Source organism: Puma concolor, chromosome C2 (genome assembly GCF_028749965.1).
Source record: "Puma concolor isolate L17-30 chromosome C2, mPumCon1.1.hap2, whole genome shotgun sequence".
Lineage (NCBI taxonomy): Eukaryota > Metazoa > Chordata > Mammalia > Carnivora > Felidae > Puma > Puma concolor.
The window spans coordinates 112,474,194-112,486,383 of record NC_141675.1 but is presented as its reverse complement, the minus strand read 5'-3'; positions in this window follow the sequence as shown (position 1 = coordinate 112,486,383).

The following is a 12,190-nucleotide window of genomic DNA, read 5'->3' as shown; positions in this document are numbered from 1 at the left end:
GTGGATACAGGTGACACAGGCAGGGAGGAATAAATAGTTGGAATTCAGAATGCTGGACAAACCAGGCGAATCCATCATCACAATGGGTCTGTAGCATCCCCTTGCCTTAAAACAAAACACAAAGCAGGCCTACTCTGCACTCGATACTACTAGTACTACGAGGCAATGTGAAGGATACAAAAGCAACAGAAAACATGACCCTTCCCCTTAAAAAAAAAATCATCTTCTGTTTGGAGGAAATTAAGATGTTTGTTAAGCAAAAGATTAGTTTCCAGGTGATATACAAACAAATACAAACAGATGTGGTGTGGTGCTCAGAGGATGCACACTAGTTAGATTCAGGAAGAGAAAGACCATTCCATGCTGCTGCCTTGCTAGAAATGCTCTGACATGTCTCCTGCATAATTCCTCCTCACCCCTCAAAACACAGCTCAAGGATCACCTCCTCTTCTGTACTGCTCAAAGTCAGTCATCTTCTCCCCTGTGACCACCCTGCCTTGTATAGACTTCTGTCCCTTCACTTTCCCTACCTTGTAACTGACCTGTTACTGTCTCCCATATTTGACAAAGAGTAGCTTCTTGAAAGCAGGCACTATTTCATCTTTCATCCATAGCCCAACACAGAGTGCTGGTCCAGTACCAGGTCAGAAGGAAGAATGAAGAATGAATCTCTCAAGGCTGCTGTGGGAGGCAGTGATAAAGTCGGTATGAGTTGCTCTAGGATTCCAAGATTCTACAGAAGGTTATATATTCCAAGATTATTTAGAAGTTTAATGTGGGATGAACCTAATAACAGACAGTGTTTTGGAGATGATTTTTAAAGAAATCACTTTTAATGTGATGGACTTTGAATAGCATAGGGACATCCCAAGAGGAAAAGGTTCTATTCCTCTAATAGAGAGGAGGAAACTGGTATTTTTGTGAGTGAGCGAGTGACTCTGTGCGTGCGTGTGTGTGTGTGTGTGTGTGTGTGTGTGTGTGTGTGTGTGTTTTGGGGCAGGTGGTGAACAGGGCAATCTGGGATAATGGAAATAGCCTCACTAGATTGGAGGATCTACCCAAGCACTAGTAAAGGAAACTAATAACCAAAGAAGGGTCAAATGATATCAGGCTTTACATATAGGAAAGAGGCATTTATACTTTATCAAATATACAGTAAGAATACATTGTAGGTCCTTAAGTGGGAAAATGGTATGAAAATAAGTATTTTAGAAAAGTTACCTTGATGATTCTATGAAGAAGGTGAATTACAAGTAGTAAAACTAATGAGGAAATCAGAACCGCTTCAATCCAGAAATGGGATGGTAGGTTGGTGGTGTATAGTCCCAAACAAGTCTCATGAGTAAAGGTCACATGTCAGGTCAGGTGTCAGGATTTAAGGAATACAAAACAATGGAGCTAGTTCAAGGGTGAGGAAATAAAACAAAGAAGAATTGAAAATTGAACAAACAGTTGCAAGACTAAGGTGAACTTGGGGACAATCCTAGGATGGCCTTATGAAGGAAAAGGAAGCTTGTCCCAAAGGTGGTTTCTTCTCATCTATACACCTGGAAGACAGGGATGGTGCCCTATCATAGACAGACACAGGTTGTCCACTAGCAAAGCCCACTCCAGGCAGGGAAATGAGAAGACAACTCAGTTTATTTACAGGCTTGTGGGATTTCCCTGATAGTGGGATGAAAATGCATTTAGTAGGAAGATGAAAGGTAGATCCACGATCCTGGAGAGAGACCCATGGTCTATTGTAATAAGGGAGAAAAAGGCCAACTTGAAATTAGTAGCACCGTTTGCAGATTAAAAAAAAACAACAAACATTAAATTGCTTTAAAATATCTTTCTTTACTTATTGCAGGAATTTATTTAACAAATCCTTCATAATAGAGACAGCAAAGATAGATATCATCCCAATCCATATGTAATTACAATGAATTACATAAGTACACAGGGCCAAAAAAGAATGCAAATCAATCATATTTTACTATATTTCAGAAAAGTTTTCTTCTTAATGGTTTGTGACACTAAAAATACAAATGTTCATGTCATTCCCTATCATGAAGAAGAAAAATATCTATGGAGTAAGATTTAGGGTTATCCTTCTTTTAGCAAAGAGTTACACAAAATTTCTGATGGTTTCTTTCACTTTCAAAACCAGTATTTATATCAGGGTAAATTTTATCTTCAAACAAGTTATTTTTTATGATATCAATAGCTCTTAATGATTTTTATTATCAAAAAAAATTTTTTTTGCTAATTCCTGGAGATAAATGTAATGGAATTTAAATCAAAAGTGGGGTATATCATTCCATTTTAACAAGGTATTCAGAAGTTTCTCATGTGTGTTACTGAAACACAGGACCATCTAATCAAATCTTCCATTGAGGCATCCAGAACCTTTCCAGAGATTTTTTTTTTTTCTTTGCTATCTTACTGCAAGTAAAAATAGATTTTTATTAGAATCAAAAGCAGTTCTAAATTAAAGTTTATGAAGTCTGGGAGGCTTACATTTCACATGCCTTGAAAGACCTAAAAGTTAATTTTATAATGAGTATGGCCAAGTCACTTTTCATCTGACAAACTGGCAGCATGTGCACATCTGCACTTTATTCATGGGATGAGAGATACAAGAGGGAAAGCTGATGGAATGCTTACTCTACCAGTCTCCAGTTGTCTACTAGTAATAATAGTTGCCTTTTGACATCAAAGATGAATCTGTCCTTGTCATTTGCTTTACCAAACCAGAGTCATCAATATAGAACATGTTAGGAAAGGTCTCTGGGGTCAGACTCAGAGAACAAATCTCAACTCTTCTATTTACTGGATGGTCATCTTGAGTCAATTATTTAACCTCTCTAAACTTTAGCTTTTGCACCTGTAAAATAGTAAGTAATAATAATAACTATCTTTTACAATAGTTGGAAGAATGGATGAAGTAGTAGGGTATGGTACAGAGAGGTAACAATTGTTATCATTGACTGAGTGCCAAACCATGTACCAAAAACCACTTTGTTTTTATGTATTAACTTAGTTACTCCTCATAGCTAAAGAAATTGTGCCATAGTAACTTGTCTAAGAGCTAATAAATGACAATGCCAGGATTTTAACCCAAGCATCTGGCTTCATAGTCCACATTCTGAGCTATTACACCATATTGCCTCAAGGCAGAAGATAAAACTTCTCAGCTATCTAAGTAACTACCATTGAAGGTTCAGAATAGTAGCTTGCCTCAGAAGAGAAAGAGAGATAACCAAGTTCTGAAGTTATTTCTTAGTTATTGGCATTACCAGAGACAGTAGAAATAGCCAACTACCAGAGGACTATATTGACAGATTCTGGTGAATCTTAGGAGATAAGAGTGCAGATATACATGGCTTTATTTATTTATTTTTAATGTTTATTTATATATTTTGAGAGAGAGAGAGTGAGAGAGAGCACACATGCGAGCAGGGGAGCAGCGGAGAGAGAGAAGAGAAAATCCCAAGCAGGCTCCACGTTGTCAGCACAGAACTGGGCTTGGGACTCCATCTCATGATTGTGAGATCATGACCTGAGCTGAAATCAAGAGTCAGATGCTTAGCCAACTGAGCCACCCAGGCGCCCCTATATGTGGCTTTAAAAATTAAACCGCTGATGGGAATGTAAAATTAGGCAACCACTATGAAAAACAGTATGGTGGATCCTCAAAAAATAAGTAAAACCACCATATAATTGAGCATTTCCACTTCTGGGTATATACCCGAAAGAATTAAAAGGATTCAACAGATATTTTTCCATTCATGTTCATAGCAACGTTATTCATAATACCTAAAAGGTGGAAGTTATCCAAATGTCCATTAATGGATGAATGGATAAACACAATGTGGTATACATGTGCAATGGAATATTATTCAGCATTATAAAAGAAAAAAGGAGGGGCGCCTGGGTGGCTCAGTCAGCTAAACATCTGACTCTTGCTTTAGGCTAGGTCATGACCTCATGGTTCATCAGTTCGAGCCCTGTGCAGGGCTTTGCGCTGACAGTGCAGAGCCTGCTTGGGATTCTCTTTCTGTCATCCCCCACCCAGCCATGCTCTTTCTCTCTGTCTCTCAAAATTAATAAACTTAAAAAAAAAAAAAGAAAATAGGAACTGTGACATCTGACACAACATGGATGAAACTAGAGGTCATTATGCTAAGAGAAATAAGCCAATCACAAAAGGACAAATATTGTATGATTCCACTTATATAAGGTACCTAGTCATATTTATAGACATAAAATAGAAGGATGGTTTCCAGGAACTGGAGGAAGGTGGGAATGGGGAGTTATTGCTTAATTGTTATAGAGATTCAATTTTGCAAGACAGAGTTCTGGTCATCAGTGGTGGTCATGGTTGTCTAACAATGTGTATGTATTTAATGCTACTAAACTGTACACTTTAAAAATGGTTAAGATGGTAAACATTATGTTATGTACATTTTACCACAATTTTAAAAATTAAAAAAAAAAAAAAAAAAACTAGAAGGAAAACTACCTGTTAATAGGAATAGTCCATGATGTAGAAGATAACTGGAAATGACTCCAGCAGCTTCCCTTACCACTGAGTTCACCACAGTGTTCACTAAATGGGTAAGGAATCTAAGCAGCACCACTGTGGTGGTCCAGAAGCTACAAGTCCCACCCTCTGCCGTGGCAGGTCTGTAGACCGCTATGGGGACTGCCACTCACTGCACCTTCTCTACTTCAATGAATGTTACCTTCCCAGGACCTTCAGACCTGACTGCCAGACAGTCCACCTTCACCCAGTGGCCCCAAAATGCAAACTAGAATTGAGTTTCCTTTCTTCTTCAAGCATAAACATGAAACCTGCATGCCAATTTTATGATACCAAAGGTGAAATTAAAGGTAGGGTTTTTCATCCTATAATAAAGGGATCTTTATAGAGCCTATATATACTCAAGATATGAGAGAAACAAAAGTAAGTTTTGCTTCAGCCACCTGACTTCACCAGAAGAAAGGGAAAACTCACTGCCACCATAGGCAGATACCTGGCCTCAGTTAGAAAGGAAGTGAGCATGGTTGAGCAATTTACAGGTCACCGAGGAACAAGAGCTCCCTCTCATGGCTGAAAGAGGAAACGCAGCTCCACTCGCAGATATTTTTCTACCATGAATTCAGTGGGTCAGGAATTTGTAGAGAACATAGTGGGGATGGTTTCTCTCTGCTCTGTGATGTCTAGGACTACAGCAGAGGGTGAATCAACAACCAGGGCCTAAAATCACCAAGAGGTACCTTCATTTACAGGTCTGGCTATTGATACTGGTTGTCAGCAGAGACCTCAGCTGCACTATAGACAGGAACCTCCATATGTTATTTTCATGTTGCTTATCTGTGTGGGCTACTTTGGGCTTTCTCAAAGCATGACATCTGGGTTCCAAGTGAACCAAGGTAGGAACCACGGTAGGAGTGTCACATTGTAAGGAAAGGTCACATTGTAAGGAAAGTACACAGGATGGGAAATATTAGTGGCTATCTCTAGAAAATACAATGTGCCATATCTACCTGGTTGTCCAGTGTCTTGACTGTGGTAGATATGCTTTGGTGGACTTATATTGGGACACAAAGACCCACACATTTTTGCCCACTCCCTTAGGTCCCTCCACCTGCCTCTTCCCAGCTCTCTGCTGCTGAACTTCAAATATTGTGTATCAGGCCCTTGACCCACTCAACCACACCAATCACTATTGCTCAAGACTGTTCATCCTTGGCGCCCAGGTGGCTCAGTCAGTTGAGCATACAACTCTTGATCTCAGCTCAGGTCATGATTCCAGGGTCATGGGATCAAACCCTGCATTAGGCTCTGCGCTGAGCATGGAGCCTGCTTAAGATTCTCTCTCTCTCTCTCTCTCTCTCTCTCTCTCTCTCTCTCTCTCCCTCTATCCCCTCCCCATCTCATGCTCTCTCTCTCTAAAAATATAAAAAAAAAATAAAGACTGTTTATCCTGATCTCAGACACCTTATTTTTCTATTCAAAGGAAATGATTAAATGTACATCTTGAAGCTCTGTCCATTGTCCTTACCACTGTTCTTTATGGCCCCTCCCCAAGGAGGATGGTAGTACAGTAGCAGTGCATTTTCAGTTCTACCAACATGCCAGGCTTGAACCAGTCTTGAATATTTTCCTCTAACATCAGCTGGTCATAGGGAAAACCCCATGAGGCCATAGGTGTAAGCTGAGGAATACAACTGACATGGAGACCTGGGCCATTTGTTCATGTATTTATTGATGATTTCTGGGCCTGCTTAAATGTGATCTCATGTAAACCATTTCTATTGTTCAATGAATTACTGATGTGTGCACCCGACTTTATCAAACCCAGGTCCTGAAGGGCAGCTCTGTTCATAAAATTATTTATGTTCCATTGTCAAATGTTCAGTTTCTACTAGAGCTTCGTATCATGCCAGTAGTTGCTTTTTGAATGGTCGAGCTGTAGAAGGCATGGCCTACTCTAGAACCTTAGGAGTCTGTGCTGTGATTCTCCTTTTAGGTCTAGCCAGATTCTACACAGCATCATTATCTTTCACCTAGCACCTTGGGATCAGCCACATCATTAGGAACTGAGTGGAAAAGCAGTTTGTATCACAGCTTGGAACTGCTGCTGAGCCCTCTCTTCTCAAAACTAGTAGCCTTCAGGGGTGCCTGGGTGGCTCAGTCGGTTAAGCAACCGACTTTGGCTCAGGTCATGATCAGGTCACGATCTCACGTTTGGTGAGTTCAAGCCCTGTATTGGGCTCTGTGCTGACAGCTTGGAGCTTTGGAGCCTGCTTCAGATTCTGTGTCTCCCTCTCTCTCTACCCTTCCCCCACTCACACTCTGTCTCTCTCTCAAGAATAAATAAACATTAAAAAAAATGTTTAAAAAAACTGGTAGTCTTTTGAGTCAGTTGACTTAACTGGCATCCAATAAATGCCTTTTGAGGTCACTTGATAAATGGGTTAGAGCAGTGTTTATAAGTGGCTACCTATAAAATCCAGAAGTGCATCAAATACCATTTCTATTCTTAGTTGTAGGAGATGAAAGATGCAAGAACTTTTCCTTTATCTTGAAGGAGATATCCAGGCATGGATCCAGATATCCAGACATCCATATATCATCCCTCAGGTACCCACACTCCTAAAAATGTGATTGATCAATGTTGCAGGCTCTTAAACATCTGTAACTTATCTCAGCCTTGGGCATACATGTATTTTACTAGGGCACTTAGAATACTTGCCATTTCCTGCTCCCTAGATCCAGCTAATATGATATCATCAATACAATGGATCAATGTGATACTCTGAGGAAAAATAAAGTCCTTTTGAATTATATTATGACAAAGAGCAAGAGAGCTGACCAACCTTGGGAGTGTATATAGGAAAGCATTCACAGTTTTGAGTAAATATGAACTCAATCTTCCCAAGTGAATGCAAATTGCTTTTGATTTTCTTTCCTGCTGAGGATTTTTTTTTTAATTTTTTAACATTTATTTATTTTTGAGAGAGAGAGAGCAAGCATGAGTGGGGGAGGGGCAGAGAGTGAGGGAGACACAGAATCAAAGCAGGCTCCCGGCTCTGAGCTAAATCACATAGCAAGTGCTAGAGGCTATGTTGATAGATTCAATCAAAGATAACAACACCTGGTATCGACTCTATGATTACATATACCGTTTAATTTTGATAGCCCATCATTTCTCATGGTCCATCTGGCTTAGGATCACCAACCCCCTGCAGCCTTTAAGTCTTTTAGGCGGACATTAATCTCTGCATTTCCACTGGTGTGAGATAGGGTTTCCAATTTACTATCTTTGCTCAGGAGTCGGGTGGAGGGAGGCAGTTTCAGGGACTTCCACTTGGTTTTTCCTACTCTAATGGTTCTTAATTCATAGATCTGAGAATCAGTGTGATGGTTCTAACAGTTGCTAAATATATCCATTTCACTTACGCACTCAGCAACTGGAGAGATGACCATAAGTTAATTGGAGTCACCATGGCACAGATTTGGGCCAGGATTTTATCACTTTGCAACTATATGCCTACTCTAATGGGAGGTTATAGGATTTCCTGCATCAATGCAGTTCACCCTGTATTCAACAGCCCTTTAAAGAGCTGGGTATTGGGGCGCCTGGGTGGCTCAGTCGGTTAAGCATCCGACTTTGGCTCAGGTCATGATCTCGCGGTCCGTGAGTTCGAGCCCCGTGTCAGGCTCTGTGCTGACATCTCAGAGCCTGGAGCCTGTTTCAGATTCTGTGTCTCCCTCTCTCTCTGACCCTCCCCCGTTCATGCTGTCTCTCCCTGTCTCAAAAATAAATAAACGTTAAAAAAATTTTTATAAAAAAATAAAGAGCTGGGTATTTTCCATTTTTTCAATGTACCATTACTCTGAAGAAAGGCCACAGGTTACCTTGGAAAACGTATGAGTACGCAGTGCATACACTGGTGGCATTGCAGAGAACTTCTTCAGAAGGACTCATATTTCCTTTAATCAATGGGCTCTGGATTTGAGAACTGGCTCATATCTGGAAACAGGTCCAGAGACCATGTTTTTCCATTTTGGCAGTTCACATCTGCCTTGTGCTCACCAGTTCTTAATTGTGTTGTTTTTGTTGTTGTTACATAGGTCAATCAAGACCCTCGTTAACTTCTGATCTATCTTGCCCTTAGGAATATCCATGGTCTATAGAATATCATAGATCCCCTACATTTTAAGGATCCCTGACTGATAATTACATTTGCTTTTGATGGTTAAGTGCTGCCAACTACCTTTGCTGTTCTGAAACTCTATCACTCACTGACATTATGGCATCTCCTACTGTCATTTCTGGCCTGCACAGGACAGTTACCATTGAGCCCATCAACTATGTCAATACCTACTCACTACTGCAATCTTACTGCTTTAATGAAAGGATGTCCTCTAGGCTCTCTCAGGGAACAGTCAGCTGGTAGGTTCTCTGGTCATACAAAATAAAACCATTCTAAGAAGCCCACTACTCTGAGCCTCCTGACCCTATCCTTAATAATCTGCCAAAGTAATTCTGACATCTCCTTTACTATAGATTACCAGCGTGTCTAAGCTTCACGCTGCCATTCTTAAAGGGTGTTAGGACTTACTGAGACATTAAATCATTAGTCACTGCAGAGTGTCCCTATATCAATAACCTCTCTTCTACCCAGCTTTACACACTGCTAGTCTAGTACTCTCAAGATCCATTACCTTATGAAATTCTTGGTTCCTATTGACACATATATTAATCTGTAGCTTTTCTTGTGAATAAATAGAGACTACACTTTTTACTGTCTGTGCTAAAATCTAATTGTAGTTATTGGTGAAGAAGCAATGAGGGGAGGTGAGGGCTCAAACATGATCTTGTGAGGCAACTAAGATGAGACCTTAAATGATCTCTAGGTAATGGAAGGCCACTTTCTTCCAGCAAGGGGGAAAAGACCCTTCTCTGAATTCCCAGAAGGCTCAGAAATTCAGAGGCTCAGAGATCTCAAGTACATCTGCCCAAATGTCCCCATCTCAATCTCAGAGTCTCTCTCCTTCCTTTTTTGGGACTTGACATTAGCACAGGAAACATGTCAACCTGAGCATTCAATCTCTTTATAATTCTGCCACCTTTGAATCAAATTTTTGGCTGAATGGTAAGTACAGTATGGCCTCTAATTACCGGAAGAAGAATTTCTGGCTTTCTTAACATGTTCAGAGTTGATAAGAACCTATCATTCTCTTTCCCCAAAGCTGTTAGAGCAGTTAACAACACCCAGCCAACTCCACAATCTTTATAATTACAATTGCCCCATACCTTTTAAGTTCTGAAGTTATTACACACGACACAAGTTTTCCCTTCAATCTGTACCTCATCGTAATCTGCCACAGGTAAAGTGACTGTGTCTTAGTAGATGTGATGCTACAGTACACCAGAGGTTTTTACCACTCTTTTTCACCACTACCAATCACATCTTTGCTGCCATCTAATCAGTGTAGTAAACAGATACCAAAATTTTGTCTTGAGGGTCTGCTTTCTAGGGTATTTCTAACTATCTTAGTTTAGGTTGTTTCCAAAGCAGACCCTATGACAGACTTGGGTGCAGCTAGATTATGTGGGAGATGATCTCAGGAAGCACAAGTAAGAGAGTTGGGAAGAGAGACAGGAAATACAGAAAAGGTGATAAAGTGTCCATCTTGGGACACTTTAAGAAGCTGTGTAAAGTGCATCTCAGAATTGTCCCACTGAAGGACAGAGAACCTGGAGCAATTATCTACTAGTGCCTGTTTCCCTTTAGTTGCCCTTGGGAGCCTTAAGTTCTTTAAATCTTGGGCTCAGCAAGCTCCCATGGTGCCAGAGAAGCAGACAGTAGGGATGCTCAGGGGGAGAAGCTGTCAGCATGATGGAAATGGTCTACCATAATTGCAAGGAAGCTTAGACATGGGCCAAGGAAAAATAGAGCAGGGTATTCACAGTATTGCTTCAAAATAATAGTGAATAATAAAAAAAGAGTGTGGTTTGAATAAAAGGACAATGTCTCTGCCCCCCATTCCTGGTACTAACTTCTAAAACCCTAGGAATTTCCTAAGTGATAGGGCATAAGGAGCATCTTTTGTTCTAAGATTTGGTTTTTGACCCGGGCTCCTGACACACAGAACTTCTAAATTCCTTAGAATTTCCTGCATGATAGGAGAGTCTTTCTTTCTAATAAAATGTCACTTGATGGGCTCCTGGAGTGGGGCTCATTACCAGAAAGATCAAGTCATAATTCGAAGCTTGTAACTTTCAGCCTCACTCCCCACTCTTCCAGGAAGGGGAAAGGAGCTGGAAATTAAGTTAATGAGTCATGCCTATGTAATAAAGTCTCTGTAAATATCCCAAAAGTATGGCATTCAGAGAGATTCCGGGTTGGCGAACACATTCACACATGTGGAGGGTGGCATATCCCAACTCCTGCACTTGAGACCATTCTGGACCTTATGCATATTTTCATCTTCCTGTTTATCTGTATCCTTTATAGAATAAACTGATAACCATGAGTATTTCTCAGTTCTGTGAGCTGTTCTAGCAAATGATCAAACCCAACAAGGAGGTCATGGGAACCTCTGATTATAGTCAGTATGTCGGAAGCACAGATGACAACCTGACAATATGAGGTGGAAGGTGGGCTGTCTTACAAGACTGAGCTCTTAATCTCTGGGGTCTGTGCTAACTCTGGTTAGTGTCAGAACTGAATTGCATTATAGGATACCTCACTGGTGTGGTGTCAGAGAATTGTTTGATATGTGGAAAACCCACACACCTTGTATCAGATGCCCAGTGAGTGTGATATTAGTGTAAGAGTAAAGGAAAAATACAAGAGTGTTTTTCCCGGAATATATACAATCTATTCTGAATCTACTGGGTTTAGCACTGCATATTGTTATAACTGAAGAGACAGTTAGTGAACTAGCAATTTTACCCGGAAGGTAAAAACAAAGAGATAACAGTATGGAAAATATCAAAAGGCTAATGAACACACTGTGGCATCAGAATAGAAATAGAAATGACCAGCAGAGCAGAACATGAGGTCCTAAAACTATCCCACAAACACACGGTCACTTGGGTCTATGACAGAGCTACACTGCAGGTTATGGAAGAAAGGAAAGACAGTTTAAATGAATGGTGCTAGGACTACTGCTTTTCCAGGAGAAAAAGTGAAATTGGATTCAACCCTAATACCATCTACACAAATCAAATCCAAATACCTTGGTAAAGAATAAATTTCAAGGGAACCCCTGGTTTCACACAGATGTCAAAGATGGTGTGTGGTGGGGAAGAGAGAGGGTGTGTCAGTGGTTATTTATTGTGGACAAAATCACTGTAAAGGGTCACTTGATAAGAAAAACACACTAGCAGAAAGATATCATGGCAACCTACTTGATTCATTTCTCCCCTATCATTTTTGCCATTAAAATGTCACTTAATGCCAGAGATCTGTCATTCCCCAAACTGGCAGCACATCAGATCTCCAGAGCATTCTTAAACTGAATTCTCAGGTCCCAACTAGGACTTATTCAATCAGAACCTCTGGGAGGCAGTACCTAGGAGTCTGAATTTTTAATAAATCTTTCCAGGAAATTCCATCATAGAGCCAGAATTGGGAACCACTGTCCCAGATCATTATTAGATCTCAGAATTCATTGAGAAAA